This window comes from Balaenoptera acutorostrata, chromosome 3 (genome assembly GCF_949987535.1).
Source record: "Balaenoptera acutorostrata chromosome 3, mBalAcu1.1, whole genome shotgun sequence".
NCBI lineage: Eukaryota > Metazoa > Chordata > Mammalia > Artiodactyla > Balaenopteridae > Balaenoptera > Balaenoptera acutorostrata.
In genome coordinates, this window is record NC_080066.1 from 172,370,530 (window position 1) to 172,383,112 (window position 12,583).

Genomic DNA, 12,583 nt, shown 5'->3' on the forward strand with positions numbered 1-12,583 from the left:
GTATTTTCTGCCCTTGTTTCCCAGTGATGACAAGTAGAAAAAAGAGGACTTGTCGGGGGAGAGAAACACTACAGGAAGACAGTCAAAGCATCTAGACTTCACAGTTGTGCTACTAAAATTTTTTTATACTCTTCTTAGTCGTGTGCCAGGATAAGCAATGCCACAAAGAAAACAGGGTACATCTTCTTGAGGTATCTGCTTCACCTGAAGATTTGAGGGGGGCAGGCAATGTTACATACTCTGACTAGTTAAGTAATATTAAACATTACGTTTATATTAAAACATATTATTATTTATGGACTAAGCAGTAACATGTGTACAAATTAAGGTATAGCATGAGACTTAAAGAAATTAGATTTTTGTAGCTGGCTACTATGGGTTATATCCCCAGGCCCCTAGGGTTTGATTCCTTTTATTCTATAGAAATACGTTGGTCGAAAACATTAAGAAGCATGTCTTAAGATATTAGGTAATCTTTTCAAAAAATACCTTTACTGAGGTATCGTTGATGCATAGTACACTGTATATATTCGAAGTGTACAGTTTGGTAAGTTTTGACATATGTATACACCTGTGAATCCATCTAACAATCAAGGTAATGAAGATATTCGTCACCTGCAAAAGCTTCTTTCTCCTTTGTAATCTCTCCTTTCATCCCTCCCCTCCTTCAAGTAGGCAAGTGACCTTTAATCTGCCTCTGTCACTATAGATACACTGTCTAGAATTTTATATAAACGGAGTCACATAGTATGTAGATGTGTCTAGTGTGAGTGTAGCATAGTATGAGGAGGTAGGTCTAGCTTTCATTCAGGATAATTATTTTAGGTTCATCCACGTTGTAGTAGGTGTTAACACTTCAATCTCTTTACTGCTGAGCATTATTCCTTTGCATGGACATGTCACAATTTATTTTTCTGTTCACCTTTTGATGGACATTTGAGTGTTTGCAGTTTATGCCTTTTAGAAACACAGCTGCTGTTAATATTTGTATGCAAATCTACATATGGTCATATGTTTTCATTTCTCTTGGGTAAATACCCAAGATTGACATGGCTGGATTATACGGTAGGTGTATGTTTAATTTTTAAGAAACTGCCAGAATGTTTCCCAAAGTATCTGTACCATTTTACATTCCCACCAGCATTGTATGAGTTCCAGTTGCTTCACATCCTTGCCAAAACTTGGTATGATCTTTAAAAATTTTAGCTATTCTAATTGGTATATAGTAGTAATATCTCATTATAGATTTAATTTGCATTTCTCTGCTGACTAATGTTATTGAGCATCTTTTCATGTTCTTATTTGCCATTAATATATCTTCTTTAGTGAAGTGTCCATTGAAGTCTTTTGCGCAGTATATTGTTGGGTTGGTTATTTACTCATTACTGAGTTTTGAGAGTTTTGAAATATATTCTAGATATGGTTTTTTTTTTGGTCAGGTATGTGATATGCAAATATTTTATCACAGTCTATGACTTGTATTTTCATTCTCTTAACTGTGTCTTTCAAAGAGCAGACTTTCTTAATTTTGAAGTCCAATTTATCAATCTTTTTTTTTTATGGATGGCACTTTTGGTGTTATAACTAAGAGGTATTTGCCTAACATGAAGTCACAAAGATTTTCCCTTATGTTTTTCTCTAAAAGTTTTAAGGTTTTACATATATTTCTGTGGTCCATTTTGAATTTATTTTTGTATATGGTGCAAGGTACAATATGTATTGAAGTTCATTTTTAAATATATGGAATTCAAATTGTTCCAGAACCATTTGTTGAAAAAACTTCCTTTCTCCATTGAATTACTTTTGTACCTTTGTTTAAAATTAATTGACCAAATATGTGTGAGTCTATTTCTGAACTCTGTATTTTGTTTCATTGATTTGTTTGTCTATCTTGATGCTAGTACCACACTGTCTTGATTATTGTGGCTTTATAATAAATCTAGGGTCATGTAGTGCAGTTCCTCCAAATTCATTCTTTTTGAAAGTTGTTTTGGCTATTCTGGGTCCTTTGTACTTACACATGAATTTTTTTTTCTTTGTTTAATAAATTTATTCATTTTATTTATTTATTTTTGGCTGAGTTAGGTCTTCGTTGCTGCACGCGGACTTTCTCTAGTTGCAGTGAGCGGGGGCTACTCTTTGTTGTGGTGCGCGGGCTTCTCATTGAGGTGGCTTCTCTTGTTGTGGAGCACGGGCTCTAAGCACGCGGGCTTCAGTAGTTGCGGCATGCAGGCTCAGTAGTTGTGGCTCACGGGCTCTAGAGCACAGGCTTAGTAGTTGTGGCGCACAGGCTTAGTTGCTGCGCGGCATGTGGGATCTTCCCCGTGTGCCCTGCACTGGCAGGCGGATTCTCAAGCCCTGCGCCACCAGGGAAGCCCCAATCCTGATTGCTTTGACATCCAGATTGCCCATCCTGCTAGTGTTGGAGGGTGTCCTGCAGAGGTGGGGGGTGGCTCTGTTTCACCGTGGGGACAAGGACACTGGCAGCAGAAGTTCTGGGAAGTACTCCTTGGCGTGAGCCCTCCCAGAGTCTGTCTTACACATGAATTGTTAATCATCTTGGCGGCTGCTACAAAAAAAAGTCTGATGAGATTTTGATTGGGATTATGTTGACTCTTTAGATGAATTTGAAGAGAATTAACACTTTAATGAATTGAGTCTTCCAATCCATGAACATGGTATTTCTGTCCATTTATTTAGGTCCTTAATTTCTCTCAGTAATTTTTTGTAGTTCTTACCATACAGGTCTTGCACATCTTTTGTCAGATTTATCCCTCAGTATTTTAATGTTTATATGTTATTGTAAATTGTATTTTCAATTCTGATTATGTGCCAAGATATAGAAATACAACTGCTTTTGTATACTGATGATGTATTCTGCAACCTTCCTGAACTCACTTGTTAGTTCTAGGGTCTTTTTTGCAGATTGTTTGGGATTTTCTACAAAGATGATCACATCATCTGCAAATACAATTTTACTTTGTCCTTTTTCACCTGATTGTCTTTTACTTCTTTTTCTTGTCTAAAAGTTCTGCTAGAACCTACAATGAAATATTAAATAGAAGTGGTGAGAACAGAAAATCTTGCCTGTTCCTCATCATAGGAACAAATAATTCAGTCTTTCATCTTTAAGTATGATAGTAGCTATAGGATTTAAAAATAAAAATGGTGCTCTTAATTAAGTTGATGAAGTTCCTTTCTATTCCTTGTTTGCTGATTTTACCAAGAAAAGATACTGGATTTTGTCAAATGCTTTTTCTGTGTCTACTGAGATGATCATATGAATTTTTTAGTTTTTACTATGATGAACTATATTGATTGATTTTCTAATGTTATTTCAACCCTGCATTCCTGGAATAAACCCCACTTGGTCATATATATATTATCTTTTACATTTAACATTGAATTTAATTTGTTAAACATTTTTGTTAAGAATTTTTGCATGTATGTTACTGAAGGGTATTGGTCTTTAGTTTTCTTTTCTTGTGATCTTTGTCAGGTTTTGGTATTGGAGTGATCCTGGTCTCATAGAATATAGTGGAAAGCATTCTGTCTTCTTCAATTTCCTGGAAGTGTTCGTGAGGAATTAGTATTATTATTTTCCTTTAATGTTTGGTAGAATTCACCACTGAAATTATTTGGGCCTGGAGTCTTCTTCATGGGAAAATTTTTTTACCTAAAAGTTCAGTTTCTCTCATAAATGTAAGCTTATTCAGATTATTTTTTCTATTGATTTTTGTTAATTTGTGTCTTTCATGGAACTTGTCAACTTAATTTAAATTACTGAATTTATTGGCATAAAGTTGTTCATAATGCCCACTTAACATACTTTTAATATCTATAAATTGTAGTGACATCACCATTCTCATTCCTGATTTTGGCAATTTGTTTTTTTCTCTCCTTTTTCCCTGATAATATTAATTAGAGATTTATTAGTTTTATTGACCTTCTCAAAGAACTAGCTTTTAGTTTCATTGATTTATTCCCCCATTTTTTGTTTGTTTTCTATTTAATTTATTTTTGACTCTATTATTTTCTTTCTTATTTCATTTCTTCTGCTTGCTTTGGGTTTCATCTGCTTTCCCCACCCCACCCCTAGTTTCTTAAGATGGAAGACACTGAAGTTATTAATTTGGGACCTTTTTTTTTTTAATATAGGCATTTAGTGTTTTAAACTTTCCTCTAAGTCTGCTTTAGCAGTGCTCCACAAATTGTAATATGTTGTGTTTTCATTTTCATTCAGTTCAGAATACTTTCTGATTTCTTTTTTGTTTTCCTCTTTGTCTCATAGGTTATTTAGAGGTGTGTTATTTATTTTTCAATTATTTAAGACTTTTCCAAATATCATTCTGCTATTGATTTCTAATTTAATTCCATTATGGATAGAGAACATATTTATATGACTTGAGTCCTTTTCATATATCGGTATATTTTATGGCTCAGAAAGTGATCTATCTTGGTAAATGTTCCATGTGCACTTGAATGTGTAGTGTTCTGTTGTTGGGTGTAGTGTTCTTGACATTAGATCAATTTTTTTGATAGTGTTGTTCAATTCTATCCTTACCAATTTCCTATTTACTTGTTCTATCAGTTTTTGAGATCTCAGACTATAATTGTGGATTTACCTATTTTTCCTTGCAGTTCTATCACTTTTCTTCATGTTTTTAAAAATTCTGTTATTAGATGTCTAAACATCTAGGGTTGTTATGTTCTCCTGATTAATTGACTCCTCTATCATTATGAAATTACCCATTCTTTGATTAGAAATCTACTTTGTCTTATAGTAATTGAGCCATTCCAGCTTTCTTTAGATTAATGTCATTGTGGTATGGGTGTATCTTCTTTCATCCTTTTACTTTGTGACTTTATATTTAAAGTGGGTTTCTTATAAGCAGGCTGTAATTTGGTCTTGTTCTTTTTCATCTGACAATCTTTGTCTTTAAATTGGGATATAACTATAACTATTTACTTATAATGTGATTATTGATTTGGTTGGGTTTAAACTGACCACTTTGTTATTTGCTTTATGTTTATTGAATCTGTTCTTTACTACCCTTTTCTTCTTTTATGTCTCCTTTTGGATTGAGCATTCTTTTTCGACTATTTAATTTCCTTTGTTTACTTAATAGCTATATCTCTTTGTAGTATTTCAGTGGTTGCTTTATTGGTAGTATATATTTGTAGTATACATCTTTAACTTATGACAGTCTACCTTCAAGTAATAGTGTACTAATTAATATATAGTATAAGAATGTTAAAAGAGTACATTGCTATTTCTTTTCTCCTGGTCTTCATGCTATTGTTGTCATAAGTTTTACTTCTATGTTTGTTATAAACTTCACCATTCATTGTTATTATTTTTGCTTTAAACAGTCAATTGCCTTTTAAAGGGATTTAAATAATAAGAAAAAAGATCTTTATGTTAACCTACATAGTTATCTTTTCTGGTGTTTTTTATTCTTTTGTGTATATCCAAATTTTTATCTGGTATCACTTTCCCTCCTCCTGAATGACTTCCTTTAAAATTTCTTATCATGCAGGTCTTCTGGTGATGAATTCTTTTAGCTTTCATATGTCTGAAAAAGTCTTTATTTCACTTTGTTTCTGGAAGCTATTTTCACTGGGTATAAAATTCTAGTTTGACAGTTTTTTCCTTTCAACACTTTAAAGATATGGCTCCACTATCTTCTGACTTGCATTCTTTCTGATGAATAATCTGCTGTCATCTTTATCTTTGGTCTTCTCTACCTAACATGTTTCCTACCCTTTCTGGGTACATTCACCATCTTTTCTGTTTTTGTTTTTAGTTTTTTTTCCCTCCATAAGTTTGACTATCTTGTGCCTAAGTGTGGTTTGGTTGTCTATATGTTGCTTGGTGTTTACTGATCTTCTTAAATGTGAAAATTTAAGTCTTTAACCAAATTTGGGAAATTTAGGATGTTATATCTTTAAATAATCTTTGTTCCTCATTCTTTCTCTCCTGTCCTCCTCTCCTCTCCTTCTCAGGCTTTAATTGCTATACATGGGTAGATAGATAGATAGATAGATAGATAGATAGATAGACAGTCTCATAGGTACCCAAGGTTCTAATTTTTTCCAGTCTTTCTCTCTGTTTTACAGGCTAAATTAATCTGTATTGTCTTCAAGTTCATATACTGTCTTCTCTTCATTCCCTTTTGCTCTTAAGGCCATTCAGGAGACTTTTTAATTTCAGATTTTTATTTTTCATTTGGTTGCATTTGGTTCTTGTTCATTATGAGCATATTTTGTTTATGCTATGAGTAGAGTTTTTGGTGGTAAAATATCATGTGAATAAGTTGAATAGGTTTTTAAAATCTTTGTCTGTAATTCCAAAATCTGGATTTTATTGGGTTCAGTCTTTTTGATTGCTTTTGACATTTCTCTTGAGTACAGGTTATATTTTATTGTTTCTTCATATGTGTACTCATTTTGGATTGTAACCTGGATGTTGTGGATGATATGTTTTAGAGACTCTGGATTACGTTATTCTTGAAAAATGTTGATTTGTTTTGTTTTATTTTGTCAGGCAGTTATCTTGAATTAAGTCTGATTCCAAGCCCTGTCTTTCTTGTGGTGGGCAGCAGCTAAATCTTTTCAGTTCTTTTAACCTTTGCTTGAAGCTTGTAATCTTCCTCACACACGTATAGCTAAAGATTTGAGCAGAGATTTTACACAAAAACTGGGTCTTCCCCTTCTCAGATTCTCCCTTTCTGGGATCTCACCCTCACTTTATAGCTGCTGTGAATGCCTTAGACTCTGTTTTCTGGTTCTTTAAGCCATTAATGCCTTGAAGGTTTTCTATCCAAGTTTTAAGTGCTTTATGCAGCACTGACTAGTGAAGTTTTAAAAAGTAGAAATTCCATCTGTTGCCTTTTCCTTCATTCAGGTGTAGACAGTGTTTGCCACTTCTGTGACTCCTAATGCTTTCAGGTAGTATTTTCGTTTGTTTGCACATTTGTTTGTGTTTTAAATCTAAAGTTTAGTATTTGTTATTTGCAAGAGTATTATTCTGTTAGATACCCTTCTCCTATTATCAGAAACCAACTCTCCTCTTTCCCTAACTTTTAAAGTTTTATCCATGGCTCTAGGTTCTTAAATCTCCCTTGGCTTTACCCCTACAGAGAAGGCATGACTGCCCCCTCCTACCCTAGTCAGTCTCAATCTTAACTCCTGCTTTTCCTTGAGGGACTGTGGGCTCTAGTCTCTCTATTCCTATTGGCCTCATCATCCCAGGTCAGGCTTTATCCTTTTACACCTGACCTTCTGGCTCTGGGCTCTCCTCCTCTAAACCATCTTCAACACCTTTGCCTAAAACTTCCTAATGTATCACATTCCCAGTTTCTACATTGCCAGTAGATCTCCATTGCCTATGATGGGGTCTCCTCACTCATAGATGGTGATAGATCAGTAGTTCTGGAGGAAGCCAGCTACCTTTGCATTCATTTTTGCAACCCTTTCTCCATAATTTTTAGCTTTCCTGAAGGTAAAGGAGACAGAGTGAATAGAGGCATGTCACTTCAGGTCCACTCCAAGACTTTACTATCAGAATGTAGCACAACTTTAGAACTTCAGGGAAATTTTAAAAACCTGGTTTTCCTTCAGATAAATTGGTCTCCTCTGGCTTGCAGCCTGAGTGTCCACAGGCATCCACAGCTGGGTGCAGCCTACCTGTCTGATCTCAATCGTCCCCTCCCCTCCAGCTTCATGATTTCCTCCAGCTTGGTCCACCTTCCCTTTGAGCAGGCACTATGCTCATTCACATGCCTATGGATGAATGCTTGTGAAGAACTCATTCTTTAAGGCCTAATTCCAGTGCCTATTTCTTTTCTTACGTGAAGTCTTTCCTGATTGCCAGTGGTTGAAACTCATCTTGCCCTGTGCTGGGCTCTTTTGTATCTTTTTAAAAATTATTTAACAAGGTTTCAATACAAGTAACAGAGACCCCTTTAAACAAACTTAGTTGTTCTTAGAGTGGGGGAGAATATATTTTAAGGAAACTTGTGTGTCTAACTTGCTGTTTCCTATTCTCTAAATCCTGATTCTATATTCCCAAGAAAGATAATCTGATGCACGTAGCTTGGGTCAGGTATGTACCCCTCCTCCAGTCAGTCCAGGCCTGGAGAGCAAGGTCACATGATTATAAACATGGCAGCCTGGTGGAGGAGATTCCAGTGATTTGAGGGCTGATCAAGGGGAAAGACATGACCACAAGGTGGCAGTAGCGCACACAAGCTTTATTGGGCAATACTTAGGCAGGTTTGATGGGGAGGAGGGTAGATGCCCCTCAGGGCAGTAGTCTGGGGGGGCTTGTGGATTACAGCGAGAGGGTTGAGGGTGGGTACTCGGAAGGGGAGGAGGACATGGGAGCTCCAGGGGAGAGGGTACCGGGAGAAGGGGTTTACATGTGTCTAGGTGATGTTGCCCAGCAGCATGCTGGGGAATCTTTAGGTCAGCGAGCTCCAAAGGGCAGTAGCTAGTGGCTTAGGGTCTTACAACCATAAGGCTCTGTCTTATTAATGACCGGCAAATTCTGGGTGTAGTTTTGTGGGGTATGCAAAGCAGGTCGGTTCTAAATGACTAAAAATCTTGTTTGGGCTATTTTAAAAATAATTGGATGTGTACAAATTTGAGTTTCGCACCAGCAGGCTTTTGAGCTAATGGGTCTCAGAGTGCACTGAAGAAATAAACAACTTAGGGGCCAATACACAGGGGTCATCTTTGGCTCATTTATGTGACACTCAGAAGCACCGCTGTTGATCTTGGTAGCGGGGAGGGCTGTTGGAAAGAGAAGACAGTCTCCAAGGAAAGCTGGGGCTTCTACAATCACTCTTTCAGCCCTTGTCACAGCCATTTAAGCATTAGAGATGTTGGTGTGCACACCATCTCGTGTTAACTCCTTGGTGTATTTATCTGTGTTTTAGCTGAAGTACCCTATACCTGTTACACACGGAAGCCATGTTTGTTGAATGAATGAGTGAATGCTTTTTTCCTCTCTGAAATGCCCTGCATCTGTCTGAAGTCTGCTCATGCAAGGTCATCTCCCTGATGGCCCTTTCCCTGACTGGTCTTCATTTAGTCTTTTCTAGGCTCCTCTATGCCACTCCGTTGACACACGCCATCTTATGTGGTTATGTTTGTACTCAGACTGAAACTGTAAACTTCTGGAAGCCTTGGGATATGGCATCCATTTCTTTAATCTTTCACATGGCTAGAGTCCTGCCCTGCCCAGGGAGTAGAGAACGCTAACCCCTTTGTTTGGGGCGCCTGCTAGGTGGAGAGCTGGTCCTCCGGTGAGCGGGAGGAACAGAATCTGGATGGCAGTCGTGTTTCAGGGAAGCCTGGGTGGCCGAGAAGATGACCACAGGTGACTGATTTTAGAGAAGCAGTACGAACAGCAGGTCAAGGGGTAAAGTCAGTGCTGGGGAGAGTGTGGAAGAGGGCAGGTGAGCTCCGTGGACAGGTCAAAATGAGCAGTTCAGGACTGAGAGTACGAACGGTGACTATTGGGCAGGTGTCCGCTTTACAGAGCTGCTGGAAGCCTGACCCTTGGTGCCTACCCCAGAGCTTTGAATGCACTAGGAGGCCATTGAATACCGTTGTATTTTCCTGAGTCCTAAGTGGCATCTTAATTACAGAAGTCAGAACTTAGGTGACAGCAGAAAGACAAGTTACTGCATGTAGAATACTAAGTGTGTGTTCATCCTTGAAATTTCGTTTCCTTTATTTACTTGTACACCTTAGAGAAGTAGAGGCTTCCATTTCCATCTGGCCTGTGTACAGATATAAAAGATTAAAGCAGTAGAGAGAGCAGAGAGAGGAGACACTTTAGCCAGATCCCATTTTTCTGAAGTTCAAAGTCCCCGAAGCATTTATCTGCACAGATAGCTATCTCTGTACGTACAGTATCTGCACACAAATAAAAAGCTATTCTGTGTGTAGGTGCTTCATAAACAATAATGCTGTGTCTCTGCCTCCCTGAGATGCACAACTTGCAGATGAAATAAACTACTTTTCTGTAACAATTTGGATGCTTAATTTGGACAGTTTGGATGCTGGTTGGGTTTTGTTTTGCCCACAGGCGATGGCATTTTGAAATCCCTGTAGCCATTTCCACTGGTGTGGCTTTTGGCCGGTGCTCTGACAGAGATGAGGGGCGCACCTGCTCCGAGGCCCCAGAGGCGACCGTGCTCTCATAATTATGGCTCCTTAAACGGTCCGTGGGTATCAAGAGCCGCAGGAATGGTTTGTGCTGCAGCCTGACAGCCTCAACATTCATGACTGGTCATTCTAAAAACCAAGCCTTCAACTTTTCATTACATGTGTTATTTTAACAGTTATGCACATTGGAATACATTCTGACCGGCAGGTTTCCACCTCAATGGTCTTCACTCTATTTGAAACACTTGTGAAAAGTAAAACCTAATACCTTCCTAAGTGACGGTGTGTGCTATACGTAGACAATGGTGGCCTTATTCTTAGTGGCTGTAAATCTCGGAAGAAGTGTTTTTCACCCTCGCCCAAAGCGGACTGTCCATCTAGACCTGGCCCTTCAGAATAACGCAGAGCACGCTCAGCTGTGAATGTTTTGCCATCTCTGTGCTGTCGAAATGACAAACAGATGACGATCAATTCAAACTCTTAGACCCCCCTTTTTTTAAGGAGAGTGCCACAGATGTCAATAGATAGTTGGGAGGCACTGAATAACGTGAAGCTAGTAGAATGGCAAAATGCACAGATGGAGTGGAGACTATAAAATTCCTCGAAAGCACAAGCCGAATGTGTGATGAACTAAAATTAACTGTAGTGTGTTAGGCAGCGTGGGAGTGGAAAGAGGGCTGTCCTGACAATTGGCACCAGCTCTGCTCCTGACAACTTGTATGACCTTGACCAACTTCTCTGGGCCTCAGTTTCTGTAATAAAGTTGGGTTACAGTAGCTGATGTCTGTTTCTAAGGTCTAAGACGCTAGCTCCACGATCGTGTGATAAGGAACATTCCTTGGCAATTTAATTGCACTTAATGGAGGTAACATTGCTGCTGTCTTGGCATGTGATTTACACAGAGGTTCGCCCCAGGGAGGAGGTGAGGACAGGCCAGAGCTTACAACCGCAGACGCTAAGGTCTCGAGTCTGATTGATGCTGAGGCCAAGGGCAAATGCATTTACAATAGCCGGCTCCCTCTGCGACCTGCAGCAGAAAAGCTGTATGGGAGCAGCGTTGCTCCGTTGTTCTGGCCCAGTTGGCCCGTGCGCTGGGAGTGGAGTAGTGCCTAGTTACCTGGCGGTTAGGACAGCTTCTCCCGTTCTCCATGCTCTTCTTCCCTCGTTCACCTCTTTCCCTTTTTCTAGCACCTTCTCCTCTGTTCTGGCTTGTCTCCTTAGCATCTTGTTTTCCATTATCAGCGTCATCACCTGGTCCTCAAGCAGCCCTTTCACATTAGCCTCTGACATCCTGGAAGAAAACAGAGATAGAGCCACGTCTCCTCCCTTCTAGTTCATCTGGAAATGCTATCAACCTTCCTCTAAGTGTCGGGGAGGGTGTATGTGTGTGTGTGTGTGTGTAAGAGAGAGAAGGAGAGAAAGAAGAAGAGACGGTTACAGTTGGTGTGACAGTGGTTAGTGTTTTGAGATTAAAAACAAACAAACAAACAAACTCAGAGATGGTGGTATTGGCGACAGCATTAGACACCGTGGAAGCTGCATTTGGGACGTAGGGTTTGGGGAAGCTGTGACTGCCTAGTTTCTCTCTTATATTTCACTCTTCTCACCTTTGACATGTGAGAGTCGTTCCCCAAGCCACCCGGCAGCCCTCGCTTCTCCGTCCTGAGGGGATCAGAACATACCATCCCTAAAGCTGCCACTTTGGCCTGTTGATTATTTTGAGCTGAAGGCACTTGAAAATCAGCAGATTCAGGGAGGGCTCTCTGCCCTTCCCTCTCTACCTACAAGCAGAGCATAAATTTCCTGTGAGAAAGGTGTCCTCTCTGTACCAGGAAGAGGAAAACATTCTTATCATTGGAGAAGGGGAGTTGAAGCGGAGATGGGTCTGCCCAAAGACACCTTTTACTAGAATAACCCTTCTTTCCCATGAGTTTCCCCTGTGTACGTCCAAATCACTTTCCCATGAACCCATCTTCCTTTAGTATGTCGCATCTCTACAATTTATCACTCTTCGTTAAACTGATATATAAACCCCTGGGTCTAATTCTTTGGGTTTCATTTCTTTCTTTCTTTCTTTTTTATACATCTTTATTGGAGTATAACTGCTTTACAATGTTGTGTTAGTTTCTGCTGTACAACAAAGTGAATCAGCTATATGCATACATATATCCCCATATCCCCTCCCTCTTGAGCCTCCCTCCCACCCTCTCTATCCCACCCCTCTAGGTCATCACAAAGCACTGAGCTGATCTCCCTGTGCTATGCAGCAGCTGCCCACTAGCTATCTATTTTACATTTGGTAGTGTATATATGTCCATGCTACTCTCTCACTACGTCCCAGCCTCCCCTTCCACCACTGTGTCCTCAAGTCCATTCTCAACCTCTGCATCTTTATTCCTGCCCT